Source organism: Lepidochelys kempii, chromosome 2 (assembly GCF_965140265.1).
Source record: "Lepidochelys kempii isolate rLepKem1 chromosome 2, rLepKem1.hap2, whole genome shotgun sequence".
Classification (NCBI taxonomy): Eukaryota; Metazoa; Chordata; order Testudines; family Cheloniidae; genus Lepidochelys; species Lepidochelys kempii.
The window spans coordinates 42,591,479-42,605,365 of NC_133257.1; the positions used below are offsets into that span (position 1 = coordinate 42,591,479).

The 13,887-nt window shown below is 43.1% G+C and overlaps 1 long non-coding RNA gene across 1 annotated transcript in view; it reads right to left on the reverse strand.

The window, feature by feature from the left end:
• Positions 1–13,887, reverse strand: part of LOC140906492 (uncharacterized) — a 385,847-nt gene that overhangs the window by 39,846 nt on the left and 332,114 nt on the right. The window lies entirely within an intron of this gene.

Here is a 13,887-nt window from a genome sequence, read left to right on the forward strand (position 1 = left end):
TTACAGTTTGATTTAGAAAGGAAGATGTGCAAAACAGAATCCATTTCAGTTGATATATAACCTGATGGAACCACTCTAGCCCAAATTACATGAGAACACTGCATGACAAAGAAATGAATTCATAGGGTACACGTGTTAGTAGGCATTGTAAATATATTGGGCTAGTTTCTGTACATCCAGAATTACTCCAGATGTACACTTGTGTAATGGAGATTATAGTAAAGTAGGGCATGTCTACACAACAAAAAAAGACTCACAGTAGCAAGTTTCAGAGCCCGGATCAATTGACTTGGGATCGCAACATTCTCTGAGAGGCTAAAAATCACAGTGTAGATGTCTGGGCTCGAGCTGAAGCTGAGGCTCCAATACAGTCGTCCCCCCCATACCCTCTTCACTGGGTTTCAGAGCCCAGGCTTCAGCCCGAGCCCAAACATCTACATTACTATTTTAGCCTGGTAGCACAAACCTTGTGAGCCCAAGGCAGTTGACCTGGGCTCTGAGACTTGCTGCTGCAGGGTTTGGGGTTTTTCTTGCTGCAGAGTCATACCCTAAGGGTATGGCTACACTATGAAATTACTCTGATTTTACAGAAGTCGATTTTTGGGAACAGATTGTATAAAGTCAAGTGCATGCATCCACACTAAGCACATTAATTCGGCGGTGTGCATCCACAGTACTGTGGCAAGCGTCGACATTCCGAGTGGTGCACTGTGGGTAGCTATTCCACAGTTCCCGCAGTCCCTGTTGCCCACTGGAATTCTGGGCTGAGCTCCCAATGCCTGATGGGGCCAATGCCTGGGCACTCACTCACTGCTCCTCTTCACTGGCCACCCAATCATTGTGCCTTTCTGTGGGGCTCCGTTCCAGTCCTCTCTACCAGTTGTTTTGCCAGCTGTCCTGCCAGCTGATTGCCAACCCACCAGGATGTCTTCAGATCTCATCACTTAGCACAACTCTCCGTGATTTCAGATGTTAGTGGGGGAGCCTCACTGCTGGTGCATACTGCGCAGTGTTTTGCAACAGAGACACTGTCCTAAAGCAGATCTAATGCTTAGATCTAGGTATCACTAATTTCAGCTCTGCAGCATGTAACAAGACTCTCAATTGAGTCTAAATTAATTATTTTATTAGACAGTGGAGCGAGGGGATCAAATAATGTCTGGGGCCCTTGCACAGAGCCAACACCACCAGGTACAAGGACCTATCCCCCACCCTCCCTCAACTCACAGGGCTTTGGAACCCAGGTCCCCTGCTTAACAAATGCCATTGAGTTAAGGGGGAGTTCCTTAATCAGGGTATGCCAGCACAGTTCTGCTGCCCTGGATTCACACAACAAGGATAACAACACTTTATTACTCCTGCCCCAATAACAAGGAGACTGGGGATCCAACACCAGCCAAAAGTGATCATTTGGGCAAGCAATCCCATCATACTGAGCACCTAAGCAGGGTGGGTGTGCACATGCAAACGAGATCAGCTCCTGAAGTCCTCTTCCACAGCTTATCACTAGATGTCAGGGAAGAGCTCATTCAGACTCTGCTTATACATGCATAACTACAAGAGTATCTGGAACATAGATTTGTCTGCTAGCATTTGTTAATCATCCAACCAGCAGCCAGATTCTTGAGGGATCATCCATAAATGTTTCACATAACTAGAGAGAGTAGTCAACCCACTCTTAATAAATTTAGCATTTTCACAGATTCTCTGGTCAGCTTCATCCTCTGAGGTGTATTTTAAGGAGACATATATATATATGTAACCTGGAAATCATCCAAACTCATCTTTAAAAGTCAGACATGCAACACTGGCTACATTAAACAGGACCTTTATGCATTTGTAATAATGTTACTCACAGCACTGAAGATTTAGTCTGGGTAGAAGTGGGCTCAGCAGAACTTATGAACTGCATATATGTCATAAGATAAGGATGTTGGGAGGCTGTGGATAGATCAGTTAATTTAACTACTAGGCCTTACCTTTGCATTGGTATCTGCCTGTTCATAATAAGTGATGTAAATCTAGGGAGTATTGTAGGATTGACTGTTTCTGGTACCCATAAAAGTGAGATACAAAAAATGGTTGTTCTCAGGCGTGTTATTTGGCATAGCTACTTGGTTTGAGGAAGCTGGGCAGCATACACCTGGCACAATGAAACATTTTCTAATGGACTACATGACAGCTGTATCTAAATGTATGATTTAATGCTCAACACATAAGTGAACATGCTCTTAAAATTTCCCTGTTATATATTACCTGCCTGGTTCCTAACAAAGAGATGTTTGACCATTGAGGGTAGAGGGAATATACAGTTACGGTATAATCTTAGTCTGAAAAGAGAACACATAATATTTTCTAATCAAAGGCCCAGCTCAACGAGTTATAATCTGGAAAGCTGTCAAAGGTCTTAAAGCGAGGTAGGGTACTTAAGGAATTAGCTGAAGCAATCTTGGAACCATTAGCGATGATTTTTGAGAACTCATGGAGGACAGGTGAGATCTCAGAGGACTAGAGAAGGGCTAACATAGACCTATCTTTAAAAAGGGGAACAAAAATGACCTAAATAATTAAAGACCAGTCAGCCTAACTTCACTACCTGGAAAGATGCTGGAACAAATTATTAAACAATCGATTTGTACACACCTAGAGGATAATAGGGTTATAAGGAATAGCCAGTTAGCATTTGTTAAGAACAAATCATGCCAAACCAACCTAATTTCCTTCTTTGATAGGGTTATTGGCCTAATGGGTAAGGGGAGGTTGTAGATGTGACATATGTTTCACATAGTAATATATCTTTCAGTAAGGCTTTTGACGCAGACCCATATGACATCCTCATAAGCAAACAAGGAAAATATGATCTAGATAAAATTACTATAAAGTGGGTGCAAAACTGGTTGAAAGACTATACTCAAAGAGTAGTTATCAATGATTTGTTGTCATACTGGGAGGACATAGATAGTGGAGTCCCACAAAGGTTTGTTCTGGGTCTGGTACTATTTGTTTGTTTTTTTTCATTAATGACTTGGATGATAGAGCTGAGAGTATGCTTATAAAATTAGTGGATGACATGAAGCTGGAAAGGGATTTCTAGAATTTTGGAGAATAGGATTAGAATTCAAAAAGACCTTGACAAATTAGAGAATTGGTTTGAAATCAGCAAGACGAAATGCAATACAGACAAGTGCAAAATACTATTAGGAAGAAAAAATCAATTGCAAAACTACAAAATGGGAAATAACTGGCTAGGCAGTAGTACGGCTGAAAAGGATCAGGGGATCAAAGTGGATCACAAATTGAATATGAATCAACTATGTGATGCAGTTGCAAAAAAGGCTAATATCATTCTGAGGTGTTGTTGGAGGGTGTATAGACCCCATGCGGGCCTGCCAACCAAGAAGTTGATACAGGAACTGCCATCCAACACTGATTGGTAGCCTCATTGCAGCTGGGAGACCGGGGATATGTCTACACGGCAACGTAAGCCCGGGCTCAGACTCAGGCTTCTATCTACATACAAGTCTCTTAGACTTGGGCTCAGGTTTAGGGTCTTAGGACCCTGCAAGGGTGGATGGCCCAAGCCCAAGTCCAGCCAGGACCCAGGGTTTGAGCCCTATTGCTTTGCAGTATAGATGCAGCTCCTGCCCCCACCCCCTCAACTTGGGTCCTAGGAGTCCACCAAAAGTATTACATAATCCCAACCTACTTTATCTCTCTATCCCAAGAATCTCCCATCAGCTCCAGGGAAACAGAAGTGACCCCCCCTTGATGTAGCTGTAGAGTAGCAGCTTGGTGAGCCAGTGTTAACCCTTCCATTGTCTTCTGAAATTGAGCTGCAAACACACCATCAGAGCTGGCCAGAGAAAAAGGTCTTGCCAGCAAACTAGTGAGAAGCTGCCAAAGAGTGACAACAACCCAAAGAAGGGAGGACCAAAGCCACAGTCTGCAGAAGCCTATAAAACCAAGGGAGGTAGGAAAGAGCTCAGGGTATGGCAAGAGAATTGTTGAGGACTGATTCTGACTGCTTGGGTTAAGGGCCCTGAGCTGGAACCCAGTGAAAAGGGTGGGCCTAGGTTGCCTGTGTACCCCTTAACAGAAACTTAAGAGCCAAAGGGGCTACAATGACCAGAAAACAACAGAACATAAGAACAGCCACACTGACCAATGGTCCATCTAGCTCAGTATCCTCTGACAGTGGCTAGTGCTAGATGCCTCAGAGGGAGTGAACAGAACAGGCACTTTACTGAATGATCCACCCTGTCCCAGCTTCTGGCAGTCAGAGACTTTGGGACACCTAGAGCATGGGATTGCATCCCTGACCACTTTAGCTAATAGCCATCGATGGACCTATCCTCCATGAACTTATTTAATTCTTTTTTGAACCCAGTTATACTTTTGGCCTTCACAACATCCCCTGGCAATGAGTTACAACAGATTGATTTGTGTGTTGTGTGAAAAAGTACTTCCTTGTGTTTGTTTTAATCCTGCTGCCTATTAATTTCATAGGAGGAGTCTATAGAGGAAGGATGGGATCCACCTAAACCAAAACAGAACCAGATTGCTGGCATGTAAAATTAAAAAGGTTGTAAAGAAGTTTTTAAACTAAGGATTGGGAGAAAGCCAACAGATGTGGAGGAGCACAGGGTTTTGAAAGAGGCATCCCTTGGGGAGGATTTATTAAAGGGGATACTCTATATCCAAGTAAAGAGGATAGACAGTGATAAAGTACAGTTAGGATCTGAAGAGAAACAGTCAAACAAAAGAGTCCCGTTCAATTACATCACACAAAGGCAGATAACAAAATATTGATCAATTTTATAAGAACTTGTTTGCAAAGTAAGAAGTCTAAATACTAAAATGGGTGAACTTGAAGGCTGGGATTAAATGAGGACATTGATATAATAGGCATCACAGAAACCTGGTGGAATGATGATAATCAATGGGACACGGTAATACCAGGGTACAAAATTTATAGGCATGACAGAATAGGTCATGCTGGTGCAGGAGTGGCACTATATGTGAAAGAAAGGAGAGAGTCAAATATAGGAAAAATCTTGAATAAATCAAACATACCATAGAATCTACGGACAGAAATTCCATGTTTGAATAATAAGAATATAGCAGTAGGCATACACTACTGACCACTTCACCAAGATGGTGACAGTGACTGTCAAATGCTCAGGAAAATTAGAGATCCTAAAAAAACAGAAAACCTAATAACAATGGGGATGTCATTTACTGTCATATTGATTGGGAACATGTCATGAAGGGATGCGGAGATAAAATTTGTAGACATTAGTGACTGCTTCTTGGAGCAGCTAGTCCTGGAACCCACAAGAGGAGAGGCAATTCTTAATTTCATCCTCAGTGGTGCACACGACGTGGTCCAAAAGGTGAATATAGATGAACCATTCAGTAATAGTGACCATAATGTAATTAAATTTAACATTCTAGTAGGGGAGAAAATACCAAAGAAACCTACCACAGAAGCATTTAACTTCAAGAAGAGGAACTACACAAAAATGAGGAGGCTAGTTAAACGGATATTAAAAGAAAGAGTCACAAGAGGGAAGTGCCTTCAAGCTGCATGGAAACTTTTTAAAAACTCCATTATAGAGGCTCAGACTAAATGTATATCCCAAATTAAAAAAAAATAAAAAGTAAGAGGACCAAAAGAAAAATGCCACTATGGCTAAACAACAGAGTAGAAGAGCTGGTTGGAGACAAAACACATCTTTTAAAAACTGGAAGTCAAAGCCTACTGAGGAAAATAGAAAAGAGCATAAAGTCTGGCAAATCAGTGTAAAAGTATAATTAGGCAAGCCAAATGTAACCGCTGCCAAACATAAGGGAAAGTCCGTACGCTCCAGTGGGACAGAAATTAACATCCTGACCTCCAGAATAGAACTATAGAGACTCACACGAGAAGGGCAGACTGACCACCCCACTGATTCAAGCAGACTCTGCTCAACAACCTATCTGACCAAAGGAGTACACTGATGCACTGGGGTACCAGCTCACAGATATATTAACAGGGGTGTCATATGTAAGGGCATGTCTACACTTACCTCCAGTGCAATCGATCCAGCGGGGGTCAATTTATCGTGTCTAGTGAAGATGTGATAAATTGACTGCCGAGCACTCTCCCGTCAACTCGGGTACTCGCCGGAGCAGTAGGTGGAGTCGATGTGGGAGTGTCAGCAGTCGACCTACTGCAGTGAAGATACCACGGTAAGTAGATCTAAATATGTCGACTTCAGCTATGCTATTCACGTAGCTGAAGTTGCGTAACTTAGATCAAGACCCTCCCTCCCCCGAATGTAGACCAGGCCTTAGGCACAGGAGGTAATTGTCTTGTTTAAGGCTTTGTCTACACTGGCACTTTTGTCAGCTGGGGTGTGAAAAAACACACACATAAGTTTCACTGACAAATGCGGCGGTATAGACAGTGCTATGTAGGCAGGAGAGGGAAAAAATGACTGTCATGCCAAAGGTAATATATATCCATGCTTAATATTAGCTTTGAGCTTTTGATTTCCATAACTTGCCAGTAAAATCTACTCTGCTGTGAGAAAACTTGCCATTGGCCTTGAATACTGTCAAGTGGGAATAATCACAGGTAGCTGCCTTGGACAGAAACAAGAACAGAAATAGACAATGGCCTGACTTGATGAAAAGTGTCAATCTTCTGCCCTGAATAATGCTGCAAGGAGGCTTGTAAGGAGAGACCTGGATCCAAATCCTGCAAATATCCCTTATCTTTATAAAGGATTGAAGCATAATCCTGCCCCACAAACTGGATTTTGTAGCTTGAGCCCATCTATATTTTTCAGTGAAGCTAAATTTGGTGACAAACCAGCATCTTTAGCACTGGGTTGGGAAGATGAGATTTTAATAAGAAAGCACATACACGTGTGCACATACAGAGTGGGTATTCTAAGAAGAAGCTTGTTGATCTTATTGTACAAGCTGCTGAGGTAGCTTCCAGTCACCAGCTGAACTGGTGTTCTGTAGCTGTCACTATAGAAAAGAGGTATGTTTCCTGAACTGTGTGTTAGGAGGAAAGCAAAGAATTTGGCCTTCTATAGCAGCAGTGCTTGTGTTGGGTCTCTGCAAGGTAATCCAGAGGATATCAAAAGGAAGGTATTTCACGCACAAATAAGGGCTTGACCATAATGGTTTCCAAACAGCATGCATCCCTAATATGAAAGAGAAGCAGTGGCCTTAAGAAGTGCCTTTCCACTGATTTCAGTGGAATTGCACTGACATGCACCATGGCTGAATTTGGCACATTAGCCTCCAAGAAACATGAGGGTGAATTATAGGAACATACCGCATTCATACAAAGATTGGGACAAACTCAGAAAAGTGTGTATGAAGAAACACAATTACAAGATACACTGAGCCAGAAAACTTCCCACATTTCAAGCCATTGTCTTGCTAGCCAGCCACAGATGCTCACCACATGGGAAGTGAAAAGAATGCGCCTCTGAAGTGTGATGATAGTTCTGTATTTATACTGCAGGCTGAGAAATATTTACTCAGATGAGCAAGTTTATGCAGAGGAACACCCTTTGCAAAGTGTGTGTGGGGGGGGGGGGGCTTGCGGTGTGGAAAATGCTAATGATGTGAGGGTGAGTAAGGACTTGTAGGAAAAAGGTGGGGCTGTACAATTCTGCATGAGAATGATAGCCATTCAGAAAATAGATAAAACATATACGGTCCTTTATTATTTGTAGCAAACCCAATATGGACCCTTAGCTGGGTTCCCCAACTGGAAACTTCAAACTGTTTCACCTGAGGACTGGTCTTGATCACCTAAAAGCTGAACCAGGTGGTCTGGTTTGTTTGACATAGGGAAATCCCTAAGAGGCATAAGACCAATGTAGTCAACTGAACCTACCTCCCTCCTTGTGCTGAGGTAAAGCCTCGGTATAAGAAGCATGTTGGTGGTGAGACTAGGGGAGAGGGAAAAGCCGGAGTACCGCTAATCTCCAATGAGCCTTGGCTACCAGAGCAGTCCCTTGGAGGGTTGCTGTATTTAGGTACAATTTAGAGCAGTCCCGAGTCTGCTCTAAATTGCACTGGGCCTGAATCAGCACTTAACTAGCCCAAGAATAATGCATAAAAGCACCATTGTTGCAGCTCCCTTAAGCACAGTGCTGGCACAGCTGAGGATCTGGACCTTTAACTTCACTGTCCTTCAGCCAAATAAAATTGGTGCTTCTACTCCTTACCCACAAATTACATCATTGGGAAGTAATGGGCCTGGCATTTCTTGGAGACCACTTTAATCCCCTGACAGGATTCTACATGTGCATATTTTTGAGGGGAAAGTAAAATAAAGCTGCATCACAATTTTATATTAATAAATTTAAGAAACTTTGCTAATCTCCATTTTGCTTCAGCCCCAATATCCAGAATTTCCTTGAGACTGCCCACTTCCAGCCCCATCTCAGAGGGCTGTGGCAGTTACAATAAAATAACAACAAGGTATGGGCATCAGAGTAACTCCCAGAGCTGCAATAGATGTTTCACAGGAAACAACTGATGACATAATCATGGATTAGATGTGAAAAAATGAACAGAAGGTGCTGAACAGTAGGGAAGGAATGAGGCAAGGAAGGACCAGGGTTAGAACGATCATGTGCCTAATTGACTTATGTATATACACCTTATAGTGTTCTCTGGAGGTTTTTAAAATATAGACGTATAGAAGATAAAAATGTAGGAGGTTCATACTCTTGACTCGCATACTGAGATCATCACACAACAACTCCCTCCTCCCACTTTGACAGCGAACCATTGAGAACTACTCTTTGAGTATGGTCTTTGAGCCAGTTGTGCACCCACCTTTAAGTAATTTAATCTAGACAATATTTCCCTAGTTTGCTTATGAGAATGCTATGTGGGACTGTGTCAAAAGCCTTCGTAAAATGAAGAATTATCACATCTACTGCTTCCCCCCTATTCACTAGGCCAGTAACACTGTCAAAGAAGGAAACTTGTTTGGTTTGGCATAATTTGTTCTTGATAAATTCATGCTGGCTATTCCTTATAACCTATTATCCTCCAAGTGCTTACGATCTGATCGTTTAACAATTTATTCTAGCATCTTTCCAGGTATGGAAGTTAGGCTGACGGATCTATAATTCCCCGGGTCTTTGTTCACCTTTTTAAAGATAGGAGCTATGTTTGCTCTTTTCCCGTCCTCTGAGACCACACCCTTCCTCCAGTAGTTCTCAAAGATAATTGCAAATGGTTCTGAGATTGCTTCAGCTAGTTCTTTAAGTACCATAGTGTGAATTTCATCAGGCCCTGCTGATTTGAACACTTCTAACTTACCTAAATATTCTTTGGCCTGTTCTTTCCCTGTTTTGGTTTGTGTTCAGTCCTCCTTATTGTTAATATTAATTGTGTTGAGTATCCGTTTTTTAGCGAAGACTGCAGCAGAAAAGGAATGAAACATCTCAGTTTTCTCGATGTCATCAGTTATTAGTTCTCCTTCCCTGCTAAGTAGAGGCCCTACACTTTACTTCATCTTTCTCTGGCTCCTAGTGTACTAATAGAACCTCTTATTGTCTTTTATGTCCCTTGCCAGGTGTAACTCATTTGAGCCTTAGCCTTTCTGATTTTGTTCCTACATGCTTGTGCTATTCTTTTGTACTCCTCCTTAGCAATTTGTCCATGTTTCCACTTTTTTGTAGGATTCCTTTTTGATTTTCAGGTCATTAAAGAACTCCTGATGGAGATATATTGGCCTTTTACTATTCTTCCTATCTTTTCTTCACTTTGGGATAGTTTGCAGTTATGCCTTTAAGATTGTCTCCTTAGAAACTGCCAGCTCTCCCGAACTCCTATTTCCCTTATATTTTCTTCCCATGGGACTTATCAGTTCTCTGAGTTTGTTAAAATTGGCTTTTTTGATGTCCATTGTCCTTATTCTGGTGCTCTCACTCCTTCCTTTGCTTAGAATCGTGAAATCTATAATTTCACGATCACTTTCACCCAAATTGCCTTCCACCTTCAGATTCACTACCAATTCATCCCTGTTGGTCAGAATAAAGTAGAAAACAGATGTCCTCCTGGTTACTTCCTCCACTTCCTGGAACAAAAAGTTTTCTCCAATACATTTAAAGAACTTGTTGGAAATTTTGTGTTTTGCCATATTACTTCTTCTGCAGATGTCTAGATAGTTGTGTTTTGGATATTTCTGTTATTTGTTCAAGAACTGCCTCATCCACCTCTTCTTTTCTGATTTGGTGGTCTATAATAGACCCCCTACCATGACATCATCCCTATTTCTTACCTCTTTTATCTTTAACCAGAGACTCTCAACTGGCCTGCCTCTCACCTCCTTCTGAACCTCAGAACAAGTGTATATATTCTTGATGTATAGTGCAACATCTCCTTCCTTTTTACCCTGAGTGCCCTTCCTGAACAAGCTATACCCCTCTATACCTCTATTCCAGTCATGAGACTTATCCTAGTCTCTGTGATGCCAATTGTCATAAATTAGCTTATGTACTAATACTCACAGTTCTTCCTGTTTATGCCCCATACTCCTTGCATTTGTGTACAGACATCTAAGATGTTGAATAGATACCTTCACTGATTTCCCTCTCATTCCTCCTGTGACCCTACTGTAATTTTCCTTATTCCCCCAACATCTAACACCTTGTTGAGGTCACCTTTTTTATACTTACCTGTGTGCCCCCTTTGAACCTAGTTTAAAGCCCTCCTCACTAAGTTGGTGAGTAGATGTGCAAAGATGCTCTTCCCCTTCTTGGTCAGATAGAACCCATCTCTCCCCAGACCTTCTTTCCAGAACAGTATCTCATGGTCAAGGAACCCACAGCCTTTCTGTTGACACTATTTGCACAGCCATGGATGCACATGTCCCTGCCTGGGCCCTTACCCTCAACTGGGAGGATGAATGAGAACATAACTTACACACCTGACTCCTTCACCCTTGATTTCAGAGCCCTGTAGTCACTTCTGATCTGCTCAGGGCCAGACCTGACAGTATCATTAGCGCCCACAGGGATAAGCAGAATGGGGTAGTGATCAGAGAGACAGATGAGCCTTGAGAACCTTTCTGTAATGTCTCAGACTCTGGCTCCAGGCAGGCAGCACACTTTTGAGGACATCATGTCAGGTCGGCCAATGGATGCCTCCATTCCCCTAAGAAAGTAGACCCCGACTACCAGCACTCTTCATCTCCTCCTCTTTGGTGAGGTGGATCCTCCTCTGAGCCACTGAGGTCTGCACCTCACCTTCTGTTGCAAGTACAGCATACCAGTTTTTCACCTCAATGGATGGGGGATCTGGGTGGAGGGTGGAGCACTGTCTACTATCTGAGGTGGTCAGCAGCCAGTCTCCTCCCCATAAAGTAGCCAGTTCTCCTTCCTCCTCTGTTCTACTGTAATCATCTGGAGTTGGCTACCATCCCCCATCACTGATGTCTGCATGTGCATCCTGTTGATGAAGTCCTCAAGTTCCCAGATGCTACGCAGACAAGCCACTTCCTCCTGCAGCTCTGTTATCTGCTTCCTGAGGGACTCCACCAAGAGACACCTCTTATACCTGGTGGTTCCCCCAGCCTGCCTTTCACTGGTGGGGATATGCAGGCCAGATTCCCAACAAGTCCAAACTAGGATCTGGGTGGAAGCCTCCAGGATCAGGATGCCTGTCTGGTGGGGAGCCGCACATGTGCAGGCAGAGAAAGGGTAAGCAGTGGTGTTGGCAACATGCCATTTTCCTCCCATGGCAGGTTCTTCCTTGTCATGTACCTGCAAGTTAAGGAAACCAAAAACACACAACCCTACCTCCCTGCCTCCCTCCACTGGCATACACAGCTGGCTAACTCCTTAGTCTCCCAGCTGCCTTTGTCTCACCAGCCACATGCCTTATTAATACTTATTAAACTACCTCATGTGGTTGTTGTGAATATTAATTAATGCCTTTACTGCTCTTTGAAGATGGAGATGGATGTAAGTCCTTTGTATGATAACCCTTGTAGTTCCAATTTAAGATAGAAAGTTTTAGATTTTTTTTGCCAATGCTTAAGAATGATTTTAATGTGGTTGAAAGATTTCAGTCTCTGAAAGAGAAAACAGCAAAACAAAGGCAGATTTTTATAACTACACTTAGGCCTTGTCTACACTACAGAGTTAGATTGATGTAAGGCGGCTTAAATCGACCTAACTCTGTGTGCTCCCACCAATGTAAGTGGCCCAATACATCAACTTAACAACTCCACTTCCGCGAGCGGTGCAGTGCTTAGGGTGATGTAGTTAGGGTGACGCAGTGTCAGTGTTGACACGATGTTCCTTACATCGCCTGTTGGCTGTCAGCCCTGCGCAGGGCTCACAGCTGGAGCCCTGCTGCACTGGCGATGACAGCCTGAATGTGTAATCAGTTATACACTTATCTGCTCATTTTCATGGATGATTACTGGGGTTGCATGTAAAATCACAGTACCTGCATGTGAATAAACCTAAAGAAATCTTGCCCCTAGCATGTTAAACTATATTGAATTAGTATTTTAAAGCAAAGAAAAAAAATCTCCTAAATCAAATTGAAATAGTAGCTCTAGAACAATGGCCTTAACTTAGTCTGTCTTTTCTAGCACTCTATGGAAAATAATGGGTTTTCCTTGAAAGCTATGCCTTGAGTGTGCTGAAGGTGTGGCTTTCAAAGGGGTTAATTTAAAACCATTTTGCAAGTGTTTTAACTGAAGTCTTGCCTGAGGGTATTAGAAATCTCTTGCTCTAATTTATGTCTTTAGGCCTCTTGTAATCAAGGAGATGGCCTTTAAAAGGTACAGAAACTGGCATTATTTGGCATTTAAGGATTGTACTTTGTAATTATGACTATGGTAGCCTAGAACTACTCCAAAGGCTATATTCTTCCAAAAAGTAACTCTGTGTATACACAAGAAAGTTTCTAAAGCTATCAGTGGGTGTGGTTGCAAGTGGACTGAGTACTGTGTAAGCAAGAGTTAATGGAGGCTTTCCCCAATTTTAGCTTCCATATCTTTACGTTTGGGTAGTTTAACTTAATTGTGTGCATGTCACACATACATACACCCTCCAGATGTGTGTTATATGATGAGTTGGTGTGATATAATGCCTGAGTTAAATAAATACAAAATAAATAAATAAAACAACATGACCTTAATACCACACCAGATTGAATTCTGTATTTGTACGTATTTTAGAGAAAAGCAGTTTTAAGCATTTTTGATCCTATTCTGTTGGAGCAGGTTCTGCAGCACAGGGGGAAGCAGGGAAGGGAAGCAAGAGTGAAAAGATATTACCCAGAAACATGCAGGGGGCACCCTCCCCACCCCCACCAGAGCACTCACATCCATAGGTGCCAGCTTCCTCCTTTCCCCAGGGCTGCTCAACCTCCACTCAGCCCCGCTCCACCCCTTCCCCAAACGCCCCACCCTGCTTCTTCCCATCCCTGCTCTGCCCAGTTCTACTCCCTCCCCTGAGGACGCTCCGTCCCCGCTCGTCTCCCCCTCACCCCGCCAGTGCCTCCACCACACCGCAGAACAGCTGATTATGGTGAGCGGGAGGCGCTGGGATGAAGGGGGAGAAGTTGCTCAGTGGGGCTGCCGGCAGGCCGGAGGCACTGGTGGGGAGGGGGAGAGCTGGCTGCCGGTAGGTGCTAAGCATCCACCATGCAGCACCACCTTCTCCCTCTCCCAGCCCACTCATGTGGGCATGGGGAAAGAAAGAAACCCAAGATGGAGCCAAGCCAAGACTCAAGCCAGAGGAGCAGATTCTTGGAACCTTCAGATACTGATGATGTCAAGCTGCTTTCTACAGCGTTTTGCTCCGAATATTCTTTTCTTTCTGCTGATTGGCTGTTTGCTTC